Genomic DNA, 25917 nt, shown 5'->3' on the forward strand with positions numbered 1-25917 from the left:
GAGAGAACCTCTGAGGTTTGCTATATGTGGACCTGTACAGCCAACTGAACCGCAGTATGAACGATACCAAAGCAGTGGAATGGAAACAATAGAAAACTCTCCTGACATTGTCAGACCAATTGCCCAATATACTTCCACCACTTCTATATTTATTTATTTATTTTTAATCAAATGAACATTCAAACAACGGAACCCGAAAAAAACCTAACCAACCACAACAAAACCGCAGACAGTAAACCCGGGGGGGGGGGGGGGGGGGCTCTGGATTGATCTGTTAGGAGTAATGGAAAGAAAATTATCAGGTAAGAATTAATTTTTCCTTCCATGGCATCCCACAGATCAATTCAGAGACTTGTGAAATGTACCCAAGCAGTCTTCAAGTAGGGCGGGACACCCCCAACCTGGCAGAAATCACCAATGAGCCAAACACCGCATCTTGACGAGCTACCACATCCACCTGATAATGACGAGTGAATGTATGGACCGAAGCCCATGTAGCTGCCCTGCAGATATCTTCCAGAGAAACCAAATGGAACTCTGCATAGGAGGAAGCTTAAGCTCGTGTAGAATGAGCACAAAGGGGCTTGCTTGCTCAATGCCACGTATGCCGAAGAGAAGGCCTCCTGCAACCAACGGGCTATGGAGTCCTTGGACATCATATGACCCTTCTTATTGCCTCCAAAAAGGATGAAGAGATGATTCGTCACCTCCAAATATATGAGAAAAGTCCATCTCACGTTGAGGCAGCGAAGAGTCCGGAATTGCTCAGGGTAATCTTCTCGGCAGAAGGCCGGCAAATGCAGGGACTGCCCCAAGTGGAAACAAGAAACCACCTTGGGCAAAAATGAAAAAACTGTCCTAATCGATACCCCCACCTCCATAAAATACAGGAAGGGGTCTCTGCAAGAAAGGGCCTGCAACTCTGAAATTCTCTGAGTGGAAGTAATGGCTACTAGGAAAATCGCCTTCAAGGTGAGATCCTTAATCGTAATCCTACTACTACTTAACATTTCTAAAGCACTACTAGGGTTACGCAGCGCTGTACAATTTAACAAAGAAGGACAGTCCCTGCTCAAAGGAGCTTACAGTCTAAAGGACAAAATGTGCAGTCAAACAAATTGGGGCAGTCAAGATTTCCTGAATGGGGGTATAATGGTTAGGTGCCGAAGGCGACATTGAAGAGGTGGGCTTTGAGTAAGGATTTGAAGATGGGCAGGGTTCGAAAGGAGGACGCTGAAGCGCTTTGCGAACTAGATTACAGTTCCAGGATGGCAGAACTGGCATGTGAGGAGGGCACAAATGATTTATGCCCCTCAAGAAATGAACCACATCAGGAGGGAGGTGATGGATGCCGCGTGAAGCCGGCCTCTAAAACATGCCAGAGCTGCCACCTGCACCTTAAGAGAACTCAACGAGAGTGATTTTTGTACAGCCTCCTGAAGAAACGTGAGGATAACCAATACTGAAGCCGAAGCCGCTGACAATCCCGAACTCGCACACCACGAATTGAAGGTATGCCACACCCTATAATAAGCTATCGAGGTGGATATTTTCCAAGCCTACAGCATCGTAGTGATAATAGTGTCCACTCCGGATACCCTTTTCTTCTCAACCTTGCCCTTTCAAGGGCCAGGTCGTAAGACCAAAGGGGGAGGGATCCTCCATCGTGACTGGTCCTTGCAGCAGGAGACCGTCCTGCTCCGGTAGCAAAAAAGGATGATTGAACTGAAGCCTGATCACATCTGCGTACCAGGGTCATCTGGGCCAATCCGGGACCACTAGGATCACTCGACCGGGATGACTGGCAATGGGAGTCAGTAACCTGCCCACCATTGGCCACAGGGGAAAGGCATAGAGCAGGCCCCTGGGCCAAGGTTGAAGAAGGGCATCGATGCCTTCTAAGCCCAGCTCTCGTCCCCTGCTGAAGAAACGGGGAACCTTCACATTGAATGTGGTGGCCATTAAGTCCATCTCTGGCATCCCCCAACGGGCAGTTATCTGATCAAAGGCCATAGGGGAGAGCGTCCACTCCCCCCGGCTCCAACTGGTGGCGACTGAGAAAGTCCGCTTGCACATTCTGTGACACCGCTATATGAGCCTTTGTCAAGAACAAGAGAAGTCTGTCCAACGGCAGATCAAAGCTGCCATGCATGCTAGGGGGGCACTCCTGGTGCCCCCCTGACAGTTTACGTAGGCGACCGCCGTTGCATTGTCCGAAAGAACTCAAACTGGGCAACTGCGAAGAGACAGACTCTCGAAGGGCCAGACGAATCACCTGTAACTCCAAGCGGTTGATGGACCATGACGCCTCCATTGAAGTCCAAACGCCCTGGGCTGTCTGTTGCAGGCAATGAGCCCCCCAGCCTCTCAGTGACACGTCCGTGGTCACTATCTTCCAGTCCGGGGTTGTCAGAGGATTGCCCGACACCAGATTCTTTTGAATGAACCACCCAGTGCATGATTGTGTGAAGACGGGCCGAACATGGCAACCGAACCTTGTAATCCTCCAAGAGCGGAGACCAATGGCTCAGAAAGTGCCACTGGAGGCGGCGCATGTGAGCTCTGGCCCACTTTACCACGTCCAAGGTGGAGGTCATGGAACTAGAACTTGTATATAGCCCCAAGCCCACGGGTTCGGAATTTGAAACAGTGCTCATAACTGAGCCTGCAACCGCTGTGCTCAAGCTGAAGGAAGAGAAACTATCCCTGTTTGGGTTTTGAAGCACACCCCCAAGTATTTCAGCATTTGGGAAGGCATTAGGCTGCACTTCGGGAAGTTGATCACCCAACCAAGCGACTTAAGCAACCCGACCACTTTGTCAGTTGCCCGCCGACTCTCCTCGAAAAAAGACACCTGCACAAGCCAGTCGTCTAGATAGGGATGGACCTGAATCCCTTCTTTCCTGAGATAGGCCACCACTACTACCAGGACCTTGGAAAAGGTCTGAGGCGCTGTGGCTAGGCTGAAGGGCATTGCTTTGAATTGAAAATGATGGCCGATCACTGCAAACCGAAGAGAGCGCCTGTGGGGAGGCCAGATTGGAATGTGTAAATAGGCCTCTTTGAGATAGAGCGAGGTCAAAAACTCCCCTGGCTGTACCGCTGCGATCACCGATTGGAGGGTTTCCATGTGGAAAAGTCGAACCCGTAAGGACCTGTTGACGCACTTGAGATCTAAGCCGGGTCGCCAAAAACCGCCCTTTTTTGGCACCACAAAATAAATGGAGTATCGACCGCACCCTCTTTCTGCTTGGGATGCAGGCTGGACGGCACCCAGCCATTGCAAGTTGAGGAGGGTGTGCCAAACGGCCTGCATCTTGGTGGGATGTTTACAAGGAGATTCCAGAAAAGAGTCTACTATTGGACGAGACAATTCTAACTTGTAGCCGTCTCTGATAACCTCCAAGACCAATTCGTCGGATGTTACCCCGGTCCACTCCACCAGGAATAGGGACAGTCTGCCCCCAATAACCGGCTGGATATGGACCAGGGCTGCGGGCTGGTTTCTGTTACCGGAAAGGAAGGCCTGCCTGTCACCTTAAAAGGGCTGAGGCCTCTGAGAAGAACTTGCTCTCTTAAAAGAGGCCCCGCGACCTGGACGGTAACGCCATGTATCCCTAAACTTAGGCCTAGGTCCCGCCAGTCGTACAAACTTGGACCTGTCCTCCAGGAGGCGCTGGCCCTTAGAGTCACCGAGGTCCTTCACAATCTGTTCTAAGTCTGTCCAAAACAAAAGCTTTCCCTTAAAAGGAAGACTTGCTAAACGTGATTTAGAGGCCATGTCTGCAGCCCAATGCCGCAACCATAGCCAGTGATGCGCGGTGACCGAAGCCCTCAAAAGATCATAAAGAAGATCCACAAGGACGGCTAAACTGGACTCCAAGGTCGGCAAAACAGCCATGAGATCTTCCAGAGAGGAGGCTTTCTGTACCCACGATAAGCATGTCCGCGCCGCACAGGAGCCACAACCTGAGGCCTGCAGGGAAAGGGCCACTACTTCAAAGGACAGCTTCAAGCAAGTCTCCAACTTATGATCCTGAGGGTCCTTCAGTGCCGTGCCCCCGTCCGCAGAGAGAGTGGTTTTCTTAGTGACCGCTGTGATTAAGGAATCCACCATAGGGACCTTCAGCAAGTCTAAGTCAGGAAAAGGTAGCGCATAAAGACAAGACATAGTTCGAAGCAACCTTAAGACCACTGTCCGGCGTATCCCACTGCGCTGAAATAAGGATCTTCATGGCCTCATGCACATGAAGGGAACAAGGTGGGCATTTGGTGCCAGACATAATAGAGTGCACCGGACCTATTCCTCCTGACAATTCAGGGGGGAAATGGCCAAAACATCAAAAGCCCTAACAATCAGGGAGGGAAGCTCTTCCCTGTGAAAAAAAAAGGCGGGCAGCCATCGGATCATCCCCCTCCTCAGAGGGCAGGGTGACCTCATCTGCCAAATCCAAAGATTCTGAGGGAAAGCCCAGAGACAAAACTGTGCCATCTGTGTCAGATAGCTCCTCGGGATCCAAAATCTCCACCTGGGGACGTTTTAGCAGGAAAGACTGAGGCTAAAGGAACCAAAGTTTGCTGAGGAAGAGACGGGGCTGCCTGAAGAGAAGCTGCTGACTTCATCAAAAGAAAGGCATTGTGCATTAATAAAACAAAATCCGGGGAAAAAGGAACTGTAAGGGACTCCCCTGCTCCCTATACATCGCTTCCCTCCATCAGAGCCTGTGCCATAGAAGTGCGCTGCACCTCTTGTCTATCAACCGCCACATGTGGAGGGGTTGTGTCTGAGAGGAAAAAATGGCGCCCGACAATGCGCGCTGTACTAACTGCCCCGAGGAAACCGCCAAAACTGTCAAAACTATCCCCTGCGCTACCGACTCACCGGACGCCCGAGGGGAACCCCTGTTACGCTGAACACCCGCTGCGGGCTGACAGCGGCAGGACTCACACTCTCCCGATGCTGCTCTCCAGCCCCCACACCGGGAGCAGCGCTTAGCCACCTCAGAAGGCACTGACATGTTCCACAAACGCCTGCCCCAAAACTGACTCGGCAGAACGCCTAGTTCCTCCGTATGATTACACAAAATCAAAGATCTTACCTTTTTTTTTTTTTTTTACTCAGGAGAGAACGGAAACACCCGATCAGGCCAACAGCCCCGGGCGATGGAGGAAAGTAGGGGGAGACCGGGAGGGACCTGGCACCACCAGGAGTACACCAGAAGCTGCAAACAGCCACTCAACCCCTGTCTGTGCTAAACTAGGCCCAAAGGACAACAGTAGCCAGATCAAACCAGAGCTGCACAGAGTTGTCCCTCCACCTGCTAGATAGAGAAAATACTGAGGTTCAGTTGGCTGCACAGGTCCACATATAGCAAACCTCGGAGGTTCTCTCTATCTCCACCTGCTGGTAGAGGGACGCAACCCACAAGTCTCTGGATTGATCTGTAGGACGCCATGGAACTTAAAGTTGTACTACACAGAATCTGGGGGTGTCTGCATAATTATGTGGCCTTTTTGCACTATATGGATAGTGGCTGAATATTACTCTTACTCTACTGGTATTACTGCTGAGGAAGTCTGAAGAATTTTCAAAATCAATATCATGATAATGCTAAAGAAAATTCATGATAGGGCACCAATACATTTAGTGTTTGGTTATGAAACACAATTCCTAAAATTTCTGACCTATGTGTGTGTTCTGATTATAAGCTTTATTAATGGGGGACCATTATTTGCACAGCACTACATATTTCTATAGCAGTACTAAACATAAGTAGTGGAAAATATTTCATGGAAACAATGTTGTGGGGATAATTGCGTTATTCTTTGGAGGTCTTTTGGATCACTAGCTTTCATTCTAAGCAACTATTTTTTCCTTATAAAATTATTACCTAATTATACATTTAAAAAAATGTATGTGAAAAAAAAATGAACTGTTTTTCCCCCCTTGAAGGATCTAGGGAAACGTTTCTCAAGCTCTCAGAACAAATATATAAACTTATAAATCTTTGTAGAAACTTACACAATTGCCTAAGTTATTCTGCACTGGATAGGAATGTGTATTTGGTTTCTGTTTTGTAGAATGCCATTCACATGAAGAACACATCTTAAGTCCACTTTCAGGGGGCATTTTCGAAAGAAACGTCCAAGTTGCGATTTGGACGTCCTTGCAAAACGGTGAAATCCAGGGGCGGGGAAACGCGTATTTTCGAAACAAGATGGATGTCCATCTTTCGTTTCAAAAATACCATCAGAGACGCCCAAATCCTTAAATTTGGATGTCCCTAGTCATGGGCATTTCTGATTTTCGGCAATTTTTAAAACCAATGACGTCCATGACAAAAACGTCCTAATGCAAGCCATTTGGCCATGGGAGGAGCCAGAATTTGTAGTGCACTGGTCCCCCTGACATGCCAGGACACCAACCTGGCACCCTAGGGGGCACTGCAGTGGACTTCATAAAATGTTCCCCGGAACATAGCTCCCTTTCCTTGTGCGCTGAGCCCCCCAAAACCCACTACCCACAACTGCACAGCACTACTATAGCCCTTACGGGTGAAGGGGGCACCTAGATGTGGGTACAGTGGGTTTGTGGTGGGTTCTGGAGAGCTTGCTGTTTCCTCCACAAATGTAACAGGTAAGGTGGGTATGGGCCTGGGTCCACTATCTGAAGTGCACTGCAGTACCCACTAAAACTGCTCCTGGGACCTGCATGCACTGTCATGGACCTGAGTATGACATCTGAGGCTGGCACGAGATATTTTTAAAGATGTTTTCTGAGGGTGGGAGGGGGTTATGACCACTGGGGGAGTAACGGGAGGTCATCCCCGATTCTCTTTGGTGGTCATCTGGTCATTTCGGGCACCTTTTTGTACCTTATTTGTAAGAAAAACACGTTTGGGTGAAAACGACCAAGTGTTCGTCAGGGACGTACTTGTTTTTTTCTATTATGTGCCAAAGATGTCCAATTGCCAGGCACGCCGAAGTCCCGCCTTTGCTACGCCTCCAACACGCCCCTTTGAACTCTGGACGTCCTTGCCACGGATTGCAGAAACAGATGTCCAAAATCAGGTTTTGATTATACCGATTTGGACGTCTCTGGGAGAAGGACGTCCATCTTCCGATTTATGTCGAAAGATGAATGTCCTTCTCTTTCAAAAATGAGCCCATGTGTGTGTGCAAAATCCTTGAAGGAATACATGTGAAGTTGATATGTGTGTATTAAAAATGTTTTACGTATGTTAAATGAACTGAAAATATGTACAAAAGTGGCAAAAAGTCTGAATATGAATCAACTATTTTCCATACACACCCCTAGCAGAGCTCAAATAAGATTCTTGTTCTATGGATGTTTACTTCTCTAAAAAAAAAAAATCTAGAACTATAATTCTATTTAATATTACATTGTTGTCCAAAATTGTATTGACCTGAACTTATTTCCTGGCAGGAACTTGTGACCTGTATTGATCACTGCTGGAAACAGAATGCTGGGCTAAATGGACCTTTGGTCTGCAAATAGCAATTCTTTAGGTCTTATACCATCAACTAATTTCACATGATTAAATATCTTACATATAAAAGCAAATCTAAACAAGAGAAACCAAATACATTTCTGCTGAATGTACTCACAATTTATTCTATCAAACTAAAAGATTTAAAAAGGCCCTTCTACAAGCTTGCTACATGGCAACCCAGACCTACTGCCGGCCAAACGCGGGTGCCAATGGTAGTTCCACCCCAACGTGTGCCATTTCCGGTGCTACAGAAAATCAAGTCTGGTTTTCTAGCACAGGGAATACCTGGTGGTAATCGGGCAGTGCAGCACGATGCCCGGTTACCACCCGGTTAGCGCAGGAGCCTTTACCGCCACCTCAATGGGTGACATTAAGTGCTTCCCTGAAATGGCCGCACATCAAGTGTGAACTTACCGTACAGCCATTTCTTTTTTGTCCTTTTTACCTGCTGTGGCAACAGGGGCCCTGGCGTGAAGCAAAAACAGCCACTGCTGCTAGCACAGAGCCCCCTTTTGCCACAGCTTAGTAAAAGGGCCCCTAAGTGCACACAAGCCATGTGTGCACATACCTATAAATTAACATTCTTTCGATTTATAAATATATGCAAAAAAGTTCTTTCAAATGTACAGAACAAAATTCTATATATAGTGCTGAAAATAAATGAGCGCTAAGTGCTAACCTATAAATGGTGCTCCAAGTTAGTATGCCCTGACATGCCCATGCCCCTCCCATGACCACACCCCCTTTTCAGATATGTGCATTAGAATTTAAACATGCATCTTTATAGAATATATCTAGCAAGATGCATGTGTAAATTCTAATTGTTTCCAATTAGCACCAATAATTATTAGCTCCAAAATTATTGAAGTTAATTGGTTCATTATAAAATTAAATTGCGTGCAAATTTTGATAATGTGCACAATTCTGAGCATCATGTTGAATCTTGGGGTCAGTATGCATAAGAATGTGTGATTAAAAAGTCATGAACCCACAAATATTGCTAAACCTTTGTTTAAAATGACAACTAATCAAGCTTGGCGGGGGGGGGGGGGGGGGGGGGGGCATACACATCCCTAATAGCTAGCAGTTTTCCTTTATACCAAATGTGTTATTTTATTGAGAATTTAATTTCTACCGCTTTGACTCAGTCCAACCAGAGGTAAAAGAATATAGATGCGACAATTGTTTTACATTATGGTGCATTTTTCAAAGCTTTTTCCATTTTAATTAAAAGGATACATACACACCAAGCTTAATGCCAAAGCAAACTGCTGTCTGCACATCTGCCAAATTGTTTTTTTTTTAATTATAACAAAACATTTACACTAAGACTGCTTTAAGCTGCCCATATCACTCTTTAAGTCAGTTTATAGACTTGTTAATGTTTTACAAGCTCAGGACAGCGGTTTCCAAAAGCCTGTATCTGTAAAGTCATAACTGAATGTCATCCCTCCCATTTGCAAGGATTACTGGTATTTGACAGGATCAGTAGAACTGGCGGCAGAGAATTTTTTTCTCTATTAAATTTACACAAGCTTAAAGGGTCAATTGTCTGCTGTGTTTAGACACTGGAGAAATATTCCATTTTTTTAAAACTCCTCCTTGGACATGAACCTGGATCACCCACAACTTGCTGGTTTTAGTATCAGAATAGATCACAAGACCTATAAAATAGTTGTGCGATTTAACCTGAAGGATATTTCTATAACTCCATTAGTATATTATGTGCTGTAAGACATTATGTTGTCCTTATTCCAGAAAACTTATATTCTGTTTCAACATGGGGAGATTTTGTGTTTCTAGCTCCTAGATAGAACAATTGACCTGACTGTATCCAGACTGTTACTTTGGAATCTAACCACTACACTGTCATGGGCTGATTATGCATTATCCAAGGAAAAACCAAATTTGCTCTTTGATAGACTCTTAAGTTGCATAAAAGCTACAGTGTCAGTATTCAGGAACTCCACGGCCCTAGTTTGACTTTTTGTTTGGTGGTGGGGGGGGGGGGGGGGGGGGGGGGGGGAGAAAAAAAAACCCCAACAACAACAGGCTAAGACTGAATATGAAACCAGTATATGAATATGAAGGCAACATATCAAAATAGTGATTCTTTTGTTTGTTTGTTTTTTTTTAACTGAAATGCACCAATACCATGGGAAATTTCTCTCAAAGCCCCCTCTTGCATTCACATGAATTAGGAAGGACAGAGCACACTTTCCCTAGGCCTGACATCAACACCATCTCTCATTTTTCCTTTTCAAAAGCCTAACTCTTTCTCCCTTCCTCTTCCCAACTCTCTCTGCATCCTTACCAGCACTTCCCCTTGTCACCACCATAAGGCAGCACATTTTTTCTAGGGCCATCCCCCACCACTACAGGTAGTACTTTCATGTTCCAGCCCTCCCCCAGCATTACTTTTCCTCTTAGTCCTTTCTACTGACAACTGAAAGCACTTACCCCAAGGGGTGGATCAGAGCAGTCTGCTTCTGATGTGAGGGATGAGGTGGCAACCCCCACTTCCCAAGGCACCCAAAAGAGGAGGCCCCCTGAAATCTCTGGTTAGGAAGGAGGGTGAAGAGGTCCACTTACTCTGAACACTAGTTAGGTAGTTGTCCCAAGGAAAAAAATATAACAATTTTTATTCCCAAGCGTTACTATAAAAATAAACAAACTGAGAAGAAAAATTGCTTGAGTTAAATTATGTTACCTGGAACTCTAATGTAAAAACATACAGTGCCCTGGCTCTGAATTTGCAGAGTGTTATATAAGTACATAAGTAATGCCATACTGGGAAAAGACCAAAGGTCCATCGAGCCCAGCATCCTGTCCACGACAGCAGCCAATCTAGGTCAAGGGCCCCTAGCAAGCTTCCCAAACGTACAAACATTTTATACATGTTATTCCCCAAATTGTGGATTTTTCCGAAGTACATTTAGTAGCGGTCTATGGACTTGTCCTTTAGGAAACTGTCCAACCCCTTTTTAAACTTTGCCAAGCTAACCGCCTTCACTACGTTCTCCGGCAACAAATTCCAGAGTTTAATTATGCGTTGGGTGAAGAAAACTTTTCTCCTATTTGTTTTAAATTTACTACACTTTAGTTTCATCGCATGCCCCCTAGTCCTAGTATTTTTGGAAAGCGTGAACAGACGCTTCACATCCACTCATTACTTTATATACCTCTATCATGTCTTCCCTCAGTCGTCTCTTCTCCAAGCTGAAAAGCCCTAGCCTCCTTAGTCTTTCATAGGGAAGTCGTCCCATCCCCGCTATCATTTTTGTCGCCCTTCGCTGCACCTTTTCCAATTCTACTATATCTTTCTTGAGATGCGGCGACCAGAATTGAACATAATACTCAAGGTGCAGTCGCACCATGGAGCGATACCACGGCATTATAACATCCTCACACCTGTTCTCCATACCTTTCCTAATAATACCCAACATTCTATTCGCTTTCCTAGCCGCAGCAGCACACTGAGCAGAAGGTTTCAGTGTATTATCAATGACGACACCCAGATCCCTTTCTTGGTCCGTAACTCCTAACACGGAACCTTGCATGACGTAGCTATAATTTGGGTTCTTTTTTTCCCACATGCATCACCTTGCACTTGTTCACATTAAACATCATCTGTCATTTAGCCGCCCAGTCTCCCAGTCTCGTAAGGTCCTTCTGTAACTTTTCACAATCTTCTCACGAGTTAACGACTTTGAATAACTTTGTGTCATCAGCAAATTTAATTACCTCACTGGTTACTCCCATCTCTAAATCATTTATAAATATATTAAAAAGCAGCGGTCCTAGCCCTGACCCCTGAGGAACCCCACTAACTACCCTTCTCCATTGTGAATACTGCCCATTTAACCCCACTCTCTGTTTCCTATCCTTCAACCAGTTTTTAATCCACAATAGGACATTTCCTCCTATCCACAGAAGTCTTTCTCACATGCAGTGTGTGCAGTGCAGAACTAGGGCATGTTCCTATATAATTAACTATACAAATAAATACTTAATAAAGTAAATCTGATTCTAGTTTCATCGCAGTAGCGGCAACATAACCCCACTCCAGCAGCAATGAATACAAAACCCTACAAAAGTCAAATCTACTATTCCAAATCAGCACTGACAAGGACCTTTCCTAGGAAAGCGCAGCATCATAAATATCACAGTGAACCCTACTGAGAAAACTGAACAAGATGGAATACTATATCAGACTGACTGACCTCAATTACAAATGCAGAACACAAGGAGACTCTCTCCAAATACAGAATGTGATCACAAACTAAAAGTAAGAATATGTAGCCGAAGTTAATGTGAAACTTCAAAAAGTCAGATTCTGCATGCAGCACAACAACTAAGAAATAGAAAGATATGCATTTGCACTTGTAATGTGCAAAATATAAACAGCAGATGACAGTTCCCAAAACTGACACATTCCAATTAATAAATGGAAAATAAATGATTTTTTTCTACCTGTTTTTTGTCTAGTGATTTTATTTTTCTAATCATATTGCTCCTAGTTTGTTTCTTCTTTCTTCTACCCTCTTAGCGTGCTGTCCTGGGCCTCCTGTCTGTTTGCCATTTCTTTTCCGTTTTCCTATCTTCTTCATTTCCTCATTGATTATTCACACTCAGCATTCTCCAATTTATTTTCTGCCTCTCAAATTTCATGTCTCCTCATCCTCTGGTCTTCTAGCTCCCTCCTTTTACTGATTCTGTCTAGCTCTCCATCTCTCCCCAACCCTTAACAATGCTGACAGACTGAACCAAATACTAAGTCAAACATCTCTCCTCTCTTCCATTCTTCTCCATCCATATTAGGCATCTCTCCTGTCTTCTCTTCCCTCATGACCAGTTCTCTCTGCCTGATCTTCCCTTCCTCCATGTTTAGTACCTCCTTCCATCTCTCTTTCCACTATGTCCGGCATGCCCCCTCCCCCAATCTTCCTTTTTACCTTCCTTCCTGTCAAGCAAGCCCCCCATCTTCCTCCATTTCTAGCATGGCCCCTCAATCTTCCCTTTCCTCTGACTCTATGTCCAGTACATTCTTCCATCTATTTTTGCACCTGCCTCTATGTCCAGTATATCTATTTTGACACCACATCCAGTGTCTTCCCCAATCTCCCCTTCCATCTAGCCTTCTCTTCAGCATCTTCTCATGATCTCTCCTTTGACATGGCCTCCTCTCTAGCATCTTCCGCTAATTTCTCCTTCCACCCACCTCCTCTTTAGCATCTTCACTGATCTCTCCTTCCACCACCTCCTCTCCAGTGTCTTTCTCCAAACTCTCCTTTCACATGCCCTCCTCACCACAGTCTGTGGTAGAAATCAAAAATTGTAGCACGAGGACTGGGAGCTCCAGCGCACTCTCAGCTTCTTTTGGTCCCGCTCCCTCTAATGCAACTTCTGAAGTCAGAGGGGGTGGCATCAGCAGACCATGCAGGAGGCATAAGAGTCCATTTGCTGCCATTTGCTTTACGCCACTGCAATCCCATTTGGGTAAAGGGTGAGATGGATATGGGAAGGTGATGCTGCTTCTGTCCCAGATACTGGGGTGGGGGTGGGGAGGAACATGGTGGCAGCTATGAAAGGGCAAATGTTCAGTGCCCCTACACTTGGGCACTCTGAGCCCATGTCATGCTGGCCCCAGTTTCCATATTCATTTCTCTCCAGTGTCCAGCATATCCCCTCTCCCAACCCCAAACTTTCTGCCATTTTCTTCTCCCTCCCCTTCCCCACATGTTTCTGCATTTGCTCCCTCCCCATCTCTCCTCCTTTCCCACAAACTCCTGAGTGGTGTATAACAGGTAAAAGTGAATCAATTTTTTACGCTTTCAAAAAACACAAAGACCAGGGGACAATCAATGAAGTTACATTGAAATACTTTTAAAACAAATAGGAGGAAATATTTTTTCACTCAATTAATAATTAAGCTCTGAAACTCATTGCCAGAGGATGTGGTAACAGTGGTTAGGATATCTGGGTTTAAAATAATGTTTGGACAAATTCTTGGAGGAAAAGTCCAGAGTCTGCTATTGAGATAAACATAAGGAAGCCACTGCTTGCTCTGGGATTGGTAGCATGAAATGTTGCAACTATTTGGGTTTCTGTCAGGTACTTGTGATTTGGATTGACCACTGCTGGAAACAGGATACTGGGCTAGATGGACCATTGGTCTGACCCAGTATGGCTATTCTTATGTTCTTAACTCTGTTCCCCTGTTTGCACTGGGAAAAGTGAACCAGGCTTGTCCAAATAACTGGAACCAAACAAATAATTAATGATAAAATCAACACACTTTATTAATATTTCCTTAGGAATGACTCGACACAATGCTGTGTTTCGGCCTGATGGCCTTCATCAGGAGTCTTATGTCTTAAGGAAAGACTAATGGTCTAATCTTGCATTTAGGTTGAAAAATAGAAGGCTTGAAATGGCAACATAAAGTTGGTCTTAAAAAAGGCCATTGTGTCAAAACGTGAGGCACTTGAGTAAGCACAGACACAATAGTGATGCATCATAGTAACATAGTAAATGGCAGCAGATAAAGACCTGAACAGTTCACCCAGTCTGCCCAACAAGATAAACTCATTGTATGTGCTACTTTACATGTATACCCAGGGCTTTTTTTGAAGGGGTACTTGGGGGCACCTTTTCCGTTGTCTGCTAAAATTGTCCCATGGTCCCCAAGTTTTAATGAAAGAGCCTTGTCAGATTCTGTGACTGGTTGCAGGGGGCCTAGATATTGTGGGGTGAATCCCTCAGTGATCACTGCATCCTTGAAGGGTGGCCTGGCATTTGGCACCTTTTTTGCTAGAAAAAAACGCAATGTGTATACCTGACCTTGATTTGTCCTTGCCATTTTCAAGGCACAGACTGTAGAAGTCTGTCCAGCACTAGCTTTATTTCTCAATTACTGGTTTTGCCACCCAATCTCTGCTAAGCTTCTGTGGATCAATTCCTTCTGAACAGGATTCCTTTGTTTATCCCACGCATTTTTGAATTCTGTCACCATTTTCATTTCCACCACCTCCCAAGTATCCACCACCATGAAAAACGTTTTCTTGAGCATGCCCCCATTCAACCTCAATTCGTGTCCTCTAGTTCTACACCTTCCCATCTCCAGAAGCTGAGTAATACCTTCCAAATATTTGAACATCTACATCATATCACCCCTGTTTCTCCTTTCCTCCAGGGTACACATGTTCAGGTCAGTAAGAATCTCCTTGTATGTCTTGTAACACAAATCCCATACCATTTTGTAGCTTTTCTTTGAACAACTTCAAGTCTTTTTTCATCCTTAGCAAGAGTGGAGGAGTGCCCTAGTGGTTAGGGTGGTGGACTTTGGTCCTGAGGAACTGAATTCGATTCCCACTTCAGGCACAGGCAGCTCCTTGTGACTCTGGGCAAGTCACTTAACCCTCCATTGCCCCATGTAAGCCGCATTGAGCCTGCCATGAGTGGGAAAGCGCGGGGTACAAATGTAACAAAATAAATAAAATAAATACAGCCTCCAAAACTGAACACAATATTCCAGGTGGGCCTCAACACCTCCTTTCTTCTGCTGGTTACACCTCTCTCTATACAGCCTAAAATCCTTCTGTTTTGTTGCCTGTAACACTGTTTTGTTGCCTTCAGATCCTCAGATACTATCACATCAAGATCCCTCTCTCCCTGTCTGTGCATATCAGACTCTCACCACCTAACACATATGTAGCTCTGGCTATATTTTCAGCTTTGTATATACAGACATATTTTGTGCAGTGTTCTTTATCCCAATACAATATCGTTCACTAGATTTTTGATTGGGACTCCTTATATACATATCCACACACCAAATGTAAAGCATAGGTATGTCAACTAGTAACATGGAATTTTATTTGAAAACTGATGTGTGTTCTTAAGTAGCCTACTCATTGCTGGGATTCTTCCAGATTCAGTATTTGGGCTCAGGGATTCAAGATGGCATTGGGAGAAGACATGTTGTGAACATGCTCTGCCTACTGGCCAACTGAGCAGTGCTGTGGACCTTCTATGTGCTGCTATGTTAGGGAAAAGGAAGGGAAAGATCTATACACCTTCCTGCTGTATTTGGGTCAAATCCCCTATTTGGTTCAATCAAATTTGGAGGATATGAGCATTGCTACACATGAGTATCACGCTGGCTTTTGGTGATCTGCCATTATTTCCTATGGACCTGATTGAAGACTGGGTTTTGTTGAAAGAGAAGATTGGAGGCTGGGCAATGTAATACCAATTTTTTTAAAGGATTCCAGGGTGATCTGGGAAATTACAGACCAGTAATCTGAATGTCAGTGCTGGGCAAAATACTGGAAACTATTATAAAGAATAAAATTAAAGAACACATAAACAAACATGGTTTAATGGGAGAGAGTCAGCATGGATTCAGCCAAGAGAAGTCTTACCTCAACAATCTGATTCATTTCTTTGAAGGCATTAACAGTCTATGTAGTGTGTCTAGATTTTCAGAAAGCTTTTGACAAAGTTCCTCATGAGAGACTCCTGAGAAAACTAAAACATTATGGGATAGGAGGCAATGTTCTGTTGTGTATTAGGAATCAGTTATTGGACAGAAAACAGAGGGTAAGGTTAAATGACCATTCTTCTCAGTGGAGGAGGATGGATAGTGGAGTACTGCAGGGATCTTTACTGGGACCTGTGCTATTTAACATCTATAAATTATATGGAAAACAGAATAAGTGAGGTGATTAAATTTGCAGATGACACAAAACCATTCAAAGTTGTTGAAACACATGCAGAGTTTGCAGTCTGTAAAAAATTGAAGTAGGGAACTGGAAGACTGAGCATCTAAATGGCAAAAGTGATACACATTGGGAAGAATAATCCAAATCAAAGTTACCTGATGATAGGGTCCACGTTGCTGACAATATGCTGAAATATTCTGCCTAGTGTGTGGTGGCAGTGGCCAAAAAAGCAAACATGATGCTAGGAATTATTAGGAAGAGGATGGTAAATAAGACCAAAAATACTATAATGCCTCTGTATTGCTCCATGGTGAGACCTCACCTTGAGTACTGCATTCAATTCCGGTCACCATATCTCAAAAAAGATATAGTGGAATTAGAAAAGGTTGAAAGAAGAGCAACCAAAATGATAAAGGGAATGGAACTTCTCTCATAAAAAGAAAGGCTAAAGAGTTTAGGGCTCTTCAGCTTGGAAAAAGAGATTGCTGAGGGGAGATGCAATTGAGGTCTACAAAATCCTGAGTGGTGTAGACTGAGTAAAAGTGAATATTTTTTTTTTTTACTCTTGAAAGAGTAAAAGACTAGGGGACACTCAATGAATAGTTAAGCTCTGGAACTTGATACCAGAGGATGTGGTAACGTCAGTTAGCGTATCTGGGTTAAAAAAAAGATTTGGACAAGCTCCTTGAGGAAAAGTCCATAGTCTGCTATTGATGGGAAAACCACTGCTTACTCCAAGACAGTTAACATGGAATGTTGCTACTATTTAGATTGACCACTGTTGGAAGGATACTGGGCTAGATGAACCATTGGTCTGAGCCAGTGTGTCTATTCTTATGTTCTTATCTTTTGGACTGGCACACAATTTGTTTTAAATACATTGAACAGTGGAGATAAATTGACTTGCTTAGTGCTCTAGCCCAGGCAGCATGCAGAAAATAAGGGGTGAGAGGATGAAGCTGGAGAGCACAGATCACAATACAGAAAAAAAGTGACAGCTCCCTAACTCAGCACTTCCTCCTCCACTCCTTTTCCTCCAGAGCAGTGATTCTCAACCCAGCTTTCTGAGCACACTCCGCCAGATAGGTTTCAGGATATCCACAAAGCAAAGATTTACATATAATGGAGGTAGTGCAAGCAAATCGCTCTCATGCATTTTCATCATGGATATCATGAAAATCCAACTGGTTGGGGGAGCCCTTGCATTTATGAACTATGCAACATATGCATCACGGATGTGATGGGAAGCACTGCTCCTGTGAATAAGATTTGAGGAGAATGGAATAGAAACAGATGTTTCCATGAAAAACAATATTACACTTTTCTGACTATATTTATAGATCATAAATGGGATAAATCATTTACTTGCAAATAGAAAATATGCACAGTTGTCATCTATCCAGCATCATAGCTGAACAAGAAATCCAGAAACAATAAAAATTGTTGAGATTCATGTGGATACTAAAATAAATCCAAAATACTGTTTTATCATTCAACAGAAAGAACAATGTGAAATCCAAAGTGGCACAAACATTTTAAAATTAAAATTAAATCTAGAGAGCAACCCCATAAATTAACTAACCATAAACCTAATCTATAAACCCAGGAATGCTAAAAAAATCATCTCACACATTCCTCAATCTTCACTTCCCCAACTGTAAAGGTCTAAAATACAAACTAACGCATGCGTCAACCTTTTCCTACTTGAGCACACAATTCTGGAACGAGCTGCCACGCAGCTTGAAAATGATCTATGAATTAACTAACTTCCGCAAACTACTGAAGACTCATCTCTTTAACAAGGCATACCACAAAGATCAACAAATGTGAATCCCTACACATACATCCACAATTGTCTTACAACATTTGCTTGTTACTCTACTATCATGTTTCATCACTATCATAGTACCCAAGATCCTTATGTTATACTAAATGTATATTCTCCTATACATTTCCATCATTCATGATGTACTGTAAGCCACATTGAGCCTGCAAAGAGGTGGGAAAATGTGGGATACAAATGCAATAAATAAATAAAATAAATATCTTCCCTTAACCTAGTCTCAGCCTCACATTTTAACTACACTTTTACATCAAGTGCACAATTGTGAGGGCTCAAAAATACACATACCTAATATCAGCAAGTTCATGTACATGTTCCCTCCCATAACTCCTTTGTCCAGAATATTTTTTTCCATTGGGCACTAACCCCCCTGTTTACAAAGCCATGCTAGCGGATGCTGCGCGATAATGCCGACACAGACCATTCAACGTGAATGGGCTGTGTCGGCATTAGTGAATCGGCAGCTGCTAGCGTGGTTTAGTAAACAGGTTAAGATTTTACATACGGGAGGATATGCTTCCTTCTTTAAACCCAGTACTTTATGGAAATATTTCTTTAAAAAGTGAGAGTGGACTTGGGGATAATTTTGTGAAATTCAGTTATTTATGAGTTAAAGGTTCTTGATTTCAAGTCTCTTATGAACATTAGTTGCAACTTGCACAGAGATAATGTTTAACACCTTTTGCTGTAGAGCACCAGAAAATTAAGGGGAAATTCTATAAGTGAGCTGTTCCTTTCAGGAGCTCTGATGTCATGCAATGAGAGACTATTTTACAACATCCGGGTATAGAATACTAGCATAAGCTGGTACAGGGTACCTTAAATTTATGCGCCCCAATTTACACCAACAGACCTGGCATAAGTGGCATCTAAATGACGCAAGGGCACATATAACGTGTTCTACTCTTTGCATTATGTATGTTAAGTGGTGGCACTACCCACATCAATGCTTTGCCTGCATGAATTCCTCTCTTGCATCTTACGCACTAGGCCACCTATATGCCCTTACAGAATAGTGCTTGTCGCACTGCTGCCATTTTTGTGCCTAAGTGTATTCTTACCAGTGAAAGTTTAGTTTATTGATATTTGGTGTACCACTTTTCACAATACGAACCAAAGTGGTTTACAACTAACACATAAAACAAAAACAAGAAAATAACTCAAATAATTCAAAGGAAAGCAAAGGAGAGAAAAAAATAGAACAGAGAGAGCAGTAAAGCACATCATGTTGACCCTGAGCCCCAAATCAATCATCTGTAAAGGTCTCAGAAAACAAATAAGTCCTAAGGGCTACCTTGGAATGGGAGGAGAAAACTTCAGCCTTGAGGTTGGGGGGGAAGAAAGTACAGAATGACACAGGGGCAAAATTTGTTCCCGGCCCATCTCTGTGGGTTCTGTCTCCATCCCCATCCAGTCTCCGCAGGCCCCATCTCCATCCCTGTCCCGTCCCCACAGGCCCTGTCCCTGTCCGCGTGAGCTCTGTTCTCATCTGCAGAAGCCTTGAACACTTATGATTTTGTACTTAAATCTTTTTATTAAAATATAAAAAGGAAAAATATGCTGTGCAACTGCTGTGTACAAATTACAAATAGAAAACAATAAGAATAACTAGTAGCTATAATAACCCATTCCACCACCACCACCAATCTCTACCCTTCCAACCCCAACAATAGCTGACTTCTATTACCACCAAGGAATCCTAATCCACCCTGTTAAATTGTCCAGGGGTACAAAATACAACCTGTTCAGTATGCCCTAGAGGGGAGAAATATGCCCTATGAAGCACTGTTTATGATTTTTTAATCTGTGGATGAATAAGAAATCATCAACAATCTCAGGATTCAGTCTAGCTCTCCTGTTTTCCACAGTCCCTCCTGCAATAGAAGATGTCTTCTTAGAAGATGTGCTGGTAGCAGGATGAACAGGATCCCCCATACAAATTTTGATAACTGTGACCAGCATGTTTGCTCGTTTTCCCCAAAAAATAAAAATATTGTCATCTGCATAACAAACATAAATGACAGTGCAGTTCATTAACAGGCTTCAAAGTTCAAAGTGACATGGGGACACTCATGGGCTCTGTCCTCATCCCTGCCGTCGTGGGATCTGTCCCTGTCCCCACCCCATCCCCATGGGCTCTGTCCCCATATCCGCGGTTACTGCAGGTCACCGTCCCCACGTCATTCTGTAGAATAGAGTTCCATAGATTGTAAGCTCCTTTGAGCAGGGACTGTCCTTCTATATTAAATTGTACAGCGCTGCGTAACCCTAGTAGCGCTTTAGAAATGTCAAGTAGTAGTAGTAGTAATAGAGTTCCATAGAGAAGGTCCCATATAGGAAAACAAAGCACATTCAGTAGAGGCCTGGGAGGAAAAGGAGAGAGGAGGGACAGAAAGCTGACTACCAGAGGCAGAGCACAAGACTCGTGCCAGTATAGGGGACTACCAAGGAAGAAAGACAGGATGGGATTTCAGTATGGAACACTTTATGAGTAAGTGACAAAATTTTGTAACAGATCTGAAATAAAAGAGGGAGCCAGTGGTACTGTTGAAAACTAGAGGTAACATGATCATAACGTCAAAAACCAAAAAGAATGGGAACAGCTGTATTCGGAACAGTTTGAAATGTTTTGATAAAAGCAAGAGGGAAACCAGCATATGAAAAATTGCAGTAGTCCAATTTAGATATAACAAAGGTATGAAGCAGTCTCTCACAAATATCAACATCCAGATAGGAACTGATACAATGACTAGAACACAGAAGGAACAGGAACAAACAACAGCAGTCAATTGGGGAATAAAACTAAGTGGTCAAATAGAATCCTTGGATATATTTTTTTTAATTTTATAGAAGTCTTTATTGAACATTGCAAAATCAATACAATAATCACTCTATGCTCAACAATATACTCTGGTACAGCGTCCAGCAAGCTTTACATGAGTGTGTAACAATAATACCATCCATTCAATGACAATGTTAGAATAAACACCAATTCTACTTCAAGTTTTTTAAGTTTTTATACTTTTAACTTCCCTTATTCTACTCCCCCTACCCCCTCCCCCCCACCTTTCCGAATGCTCTGTCATCATACTCATTAGTCGGAACAATTTTTTAGAAAGGATTCCCACACCCTTTCCCATGCAGGCAAAGTTTTAGCTCTCTGGGCAGTCAGTCTCTCCATTTCACATATGTAGCGCACCTTGGTGTTCCACCTTACCATTGAGGGTACCAAAGGTGACTTCCAGTGTTGTGCTAAGTTCAAACGAGCTGCATGTAGGGATCCTCTCAACAGAAGCCACTGGTCTGAGGTGAGGCCTATTGGTCGCTGCCCAAATAAGAAAGTTAGAGGATGCCACCTCACAGATTTGCCAACCCACTTCTGAATACGAGCTTGTATCCCCTTCCAGTAAGCCTTTGCTTTAGGACAAGACCACCAAATGTGCCCCATTGTCCCCTCTCCCCCGCAATTTCTCCAACATTCCTTTGGCACTCTAGCAAACATGTGGTGCAGTCTAACCGGGGTCAGATACCATCTATAAAATACTTTAATAGCATTCTCTTGCATACTCACTGCTCGAGCTGATTTCAAAATCCTTTTCTCCAGTGTAACCCAGTCCGCCTCCGGTAATGTGAAATGTAATTCTTGCTCCCACCTCCTCCTATGTTGTACGTATGGTCTGGCAGTAGCCATCAAGTGTGTGTATAGGAAGGATATCAATCCTCGCTCAATCTTAGAGTCTACACATATTTCCTCCAATGGATGCGTATCCCGCTTCAGACTTCCTTTGTAAGCCTGGCCTGTCAAAAAGTGTTGTACCTGTGTGTAAGCATAGTGATCCTTATCCCTGAGCCCAAAATCATCCACCAGCTGTACAAAAGGGACTATTTTCTCCTCCTGATGCATCTGTCCCAACAAATCCAGCCCAGAGTCTGCCCATCTCCTGAAGGTGTTATTTCCTATACCTGGCTCAAACATTGGATTTTCTGCTATGGGAGCTAAGCCCGATACCGGCGGTTGACGTTCTGAAAACATAAGATCCCAATAGTAGAACGTGGCTTGTACTGTGGGCGGGAACATGTCAACTCTTCCCCTATATTTGTTAGGAAGCCACATTAAATGGGCTAATTTCCGCGTTCCCACTAAATCCTGTTCAATGTCAATCCACAATTTATAACTATCTTTCCTAAACCAGTCCACCGCCGCTCTGGTCTGTGCCGCACAATAGTACCAGAACAAGTTTGGCACACCCAGCCCTCCTAACCTTCTACTTTTATAGAGAAGAGCCCATGATAACCTTGGTCTTTTCTGATTCCAGATAAAGCGGATCAACTTATCTTGGAGACCCGAGAAAAAGGTTCGGGGTACTTGTAATGGAAGAACCTGGAATAAATATAAAAGACGGGGCAAGATGTTCATCTTAATCGCCGCGATCCTCCCGAACCACGACAATCCCATATTAGCCCATCTGTCTAAGTCTGTTTGCACCTCCCTCTTCAGAGCTGGGTAATTAGCTTCAAAAAGCTCTGATAGGTCACTCGTGATCTTGACTCCTAAGTAGCATATTGCACGCCTCTCCCATTTAAATGCAAAAGATGTCTTCAATGTCTCCATCAATCCCCGTGGGACTCCCACAGCTAAGCCCATAGATTTGCTAGCATTCAATTTGTAGCCTGAGACCCGTGTGTAGTCCCCTATTTCTTTCATTAAGTTAGGCAAGGAAACCAGTGGATTCGTTAATGACAGCAGCACATCGTCTGCGAATAGCGCAATTTTATACTCCTGCCCTCTAACCTGCACTCCAGAAATATCATTATTCTCACGTATAGCTGCTGCCAGAGGTTCCATCGCCAGAGCGAACAGTAGTGGAGACAGTGGACACCCCTGTCTGGTTCCGCGCCCCAAAGCGAATGTCACTGAATTCCCCCCGTTTACTCTCACACAAGCCCTCGGCAAAAAGTATAAGGCCTGGATCCAGGCTCTAAAATGCTGTCCAATTCCCACTCTATGCAAGACCTTATCTAAATACCCCCAGTGCACCCGGTCAAACGCCTTCTCTGCATCCAGACCGAGTAGCACTGCGGGCCTTGTTTTTTTCTGTGTTGTGTATATAAGATCTATTGTGCGGCGTATGTTATCCATGGCCTGTCTCTTGGCTATGAATCCCACTTGGTCCGGATGGATCAAGCAGGGGAGTACCCTCCCCAGACGGTTAGCTAACACCTTGGCCAGAATTTTGACATCTGTATTCAAGATCAAAATGGGTCTATATGAGGCACATTCAGTATGATCCTTGCCTGGTTTTGGTATTACCGCCACCCATGCTTCCATCATAGTCCTAGGGAACGGTGCCCCCTCCCTGACAGCATTGATTATCATCGTCAGGTAAGGCGCTAGCTCCATCACATATGCCTTAAAGAACTCATTCGTGAAGCCATCTAATCCTGGCACCTTCCCCCTTGGTAATGCTTTCACCACTTCTATCACCTCCTTTACCGCCACTGGGTCCTCCAACTCTCTCTTTTGAGTATCAGAGAGAGCCGGTAGCCCCCTTGCCTGTAAGTACCCCTCTATTTCCCCAGTCTGTACCGTGGCATCCTCTCTATAGAGGTTCTCATAGTATTGGGCGAAGCAACCCCTAATCTGTGCTGATTTGTGCGTTATGACACCCCCAGCATCTCTAATTCTTAAAATGTGTCGATCTGCTCTCAATTGTCTCAATTTGCTAGCTAGCAAGCGTCCAGGTTTGTCAGTGCAAGCATAGTGAACCTGTTTCATCCTTGCACTCACAAACTTCAAGCTTTCCTCGTGTAGCCCCGCTATTTCCAACCTCACCTCTTGCAATTTTCGATAATCAGCTACTGAACCTGAAATTTTGTATTTATCCTCCAATATAGCCAGTCTATCCATGCAATGTACCAGCCTCTGCCGATGTACTCTGGCCTTCTGACTGGCACACTTAATAAAATGTCCTCTTGAGACTGCCTTGAATGCATCCCACACGGTACCCAATGTAGGCCCCGAGTCCAGATTAATATCAAAGTACTCTCTAAGTATGGGAATAAAACTGGCTACTGTTTCAGGATCCTGCAGCAAACTGTTATTAAATGTCCATCTTTTATCTCGCTCCTCCTCCTTCAGGGAAGGAACAGCAAGCCAGACCGGGGCATGATCTGATATTGTGATATGACCTATATCGGATTCTTCCCCCCCTTCCGATAACGTTTTATCAAGAAAAATGTAATCCAATCTGGAGTAAGTGTGATGCACTTGGGAAAAAAAGGTAAAGTCTCTCCCTCTAGGATTCCTCAAGCGCCACCCATCATACAGCCCCATCCCCTCAACAAGGTTATTTAATGCTCTAGCAATTCTACAGTCTGCCTGGGCAGGAGGAGTCGACCTATCCAGGCCGGGCTTCATGGTCGCGTTGAAATCCCCGGCCACTATCAGCTTCCCTCTGGCAAAGGCCTGCAGCTCCTTCTGAAGGTGCCGGAAAAAACGCTCCTGTCTTTCATTGGGCGCGTATACACTAACCAGTGTATACTCCTCCTGCTCCAACCTGATATGCAAAAAGAAGAATCTTCCCTCCCTATCTCTTCTAGTATGCAAGATCTGGACTGTGACATTTTTATGAAACATTATGGCCACCCCTCTTTTTTTTTTTTTAACTCCTAGGACATCTGAAGCGCACACCACCTGTGGATAACATTTGGAATACAATAGTTTCTCATGCTTTTTTAAGAGATGTGTTTCTTGTAAAAACACCACTTGTGGTTGTGCGAGACGCAATTCACGCCAAAGGGCATGCCGTTTATAAGGAGAATTTAGGCCCTTTATATTAAAAGTGAAAAACTTATAGCCCACCATTTACCAAGTCTGTTCTATCAGCATGTTCTAAGAAAGATGTATACCCATCCCCCCCTCCCCACGCTCCCCTCTGACTTTCGTCCTCCCTCCCTCCCCCCCCCCCCTTTAACATCCACTCACCAGACAATACCCTCCGGCATTGCATGGGTAACCAGAGGAAAGCGGCCCCGAAGGCCAACACCCCACCCAGTTCTGTCTCCCTATTTCACACGTACCCCCCTATTCAATTATACAGCATTTGAACACCCCCTCCTCCACCCTACCAGCTCACCTCACATTAGGCAACATTCATTCTCATGCACTCACTCTCCATTTCCACCTCAAGTTAAACCTTATGAACAGTCCATTCTTAAACAGAGTCCTCTTTGGGCTTTCAAGTCTGAAGTCTCGATGTCTTCGCATTCGCTGGGACTCTCTTCCACTTTTGCATGCGTGCTTTTGTTGTCACCGCCATCTCCGTGGGCACCGTCTCCGACGTAATCAACCCAGCCTCGTGTAGGCTTTTCCAGGCATCCGTCACCTTCCTTGTCCTGCACTGTTGCCCCTTGATCACAAAACAAATAGCAAATGGAAAGGCCCATCTGTAAGCGATCTTTTCTTTGTTCAATACTTCAATCACTGGTCGCATAGCCCGTCTCTGCATCAGTGTAAACACCGAAAGGTCTCGAAATACTGAGATCCTGGCTTCATTATATTCCAGGGTTGGAAGCTGCCGGGCTTTTTGCCACACCATCTCTTTAAATGTATAAGAGGAGAATCTCACAAGTATGTCTCTGGGTCTATTTTCAAGTCTCTGGCCCTGCACTCTATGTGCTCTGTCCATGGCCGCTGCACTAGGGTCCCAGGCCTCTCCCATAATTTTTTCACATAGGTTCCTCACCAGCGTTTGGATATCTTCCATATCTCCGCTTTCAGGGACTCCACGGAACCTCAAATTGTGTCTTCTTCCTCTATTCTCAAGGTCATCCA

The 25917-nt window shown here is 44.1% G+C and overlaps 1 protein-coding gene across 1 annotated transcript in view; it reads right to left on the minus strand.

Moving 5' to 3' along the window:
- FMN2 (formin 2) overlaps positions 1 to 25917 on the minus strand; it is a 434815-nt gene that overhangs the window by 81245 nt on the left and 327653 nt on the right. The gene's annotated exons all lie outside the window — the stretch shown is intronic.

The sequence above is a fragment of the Microcaecilia unicolor genome, chromosome 3, assembly GCF_901765095.1.
Source record: "Microcaecilia unicolor chromosome 3, aMicUni1.1, whole genome shotgun sequence".
In the NCBI taxonomy this organism is placed as follows: domain Eukaryota; kingdom Metazoa; phylum Chordata; class Amphibia; order Gymnophiona; family Siphonopidae; genus Microcaecilia; species Microcaecilia unicolor.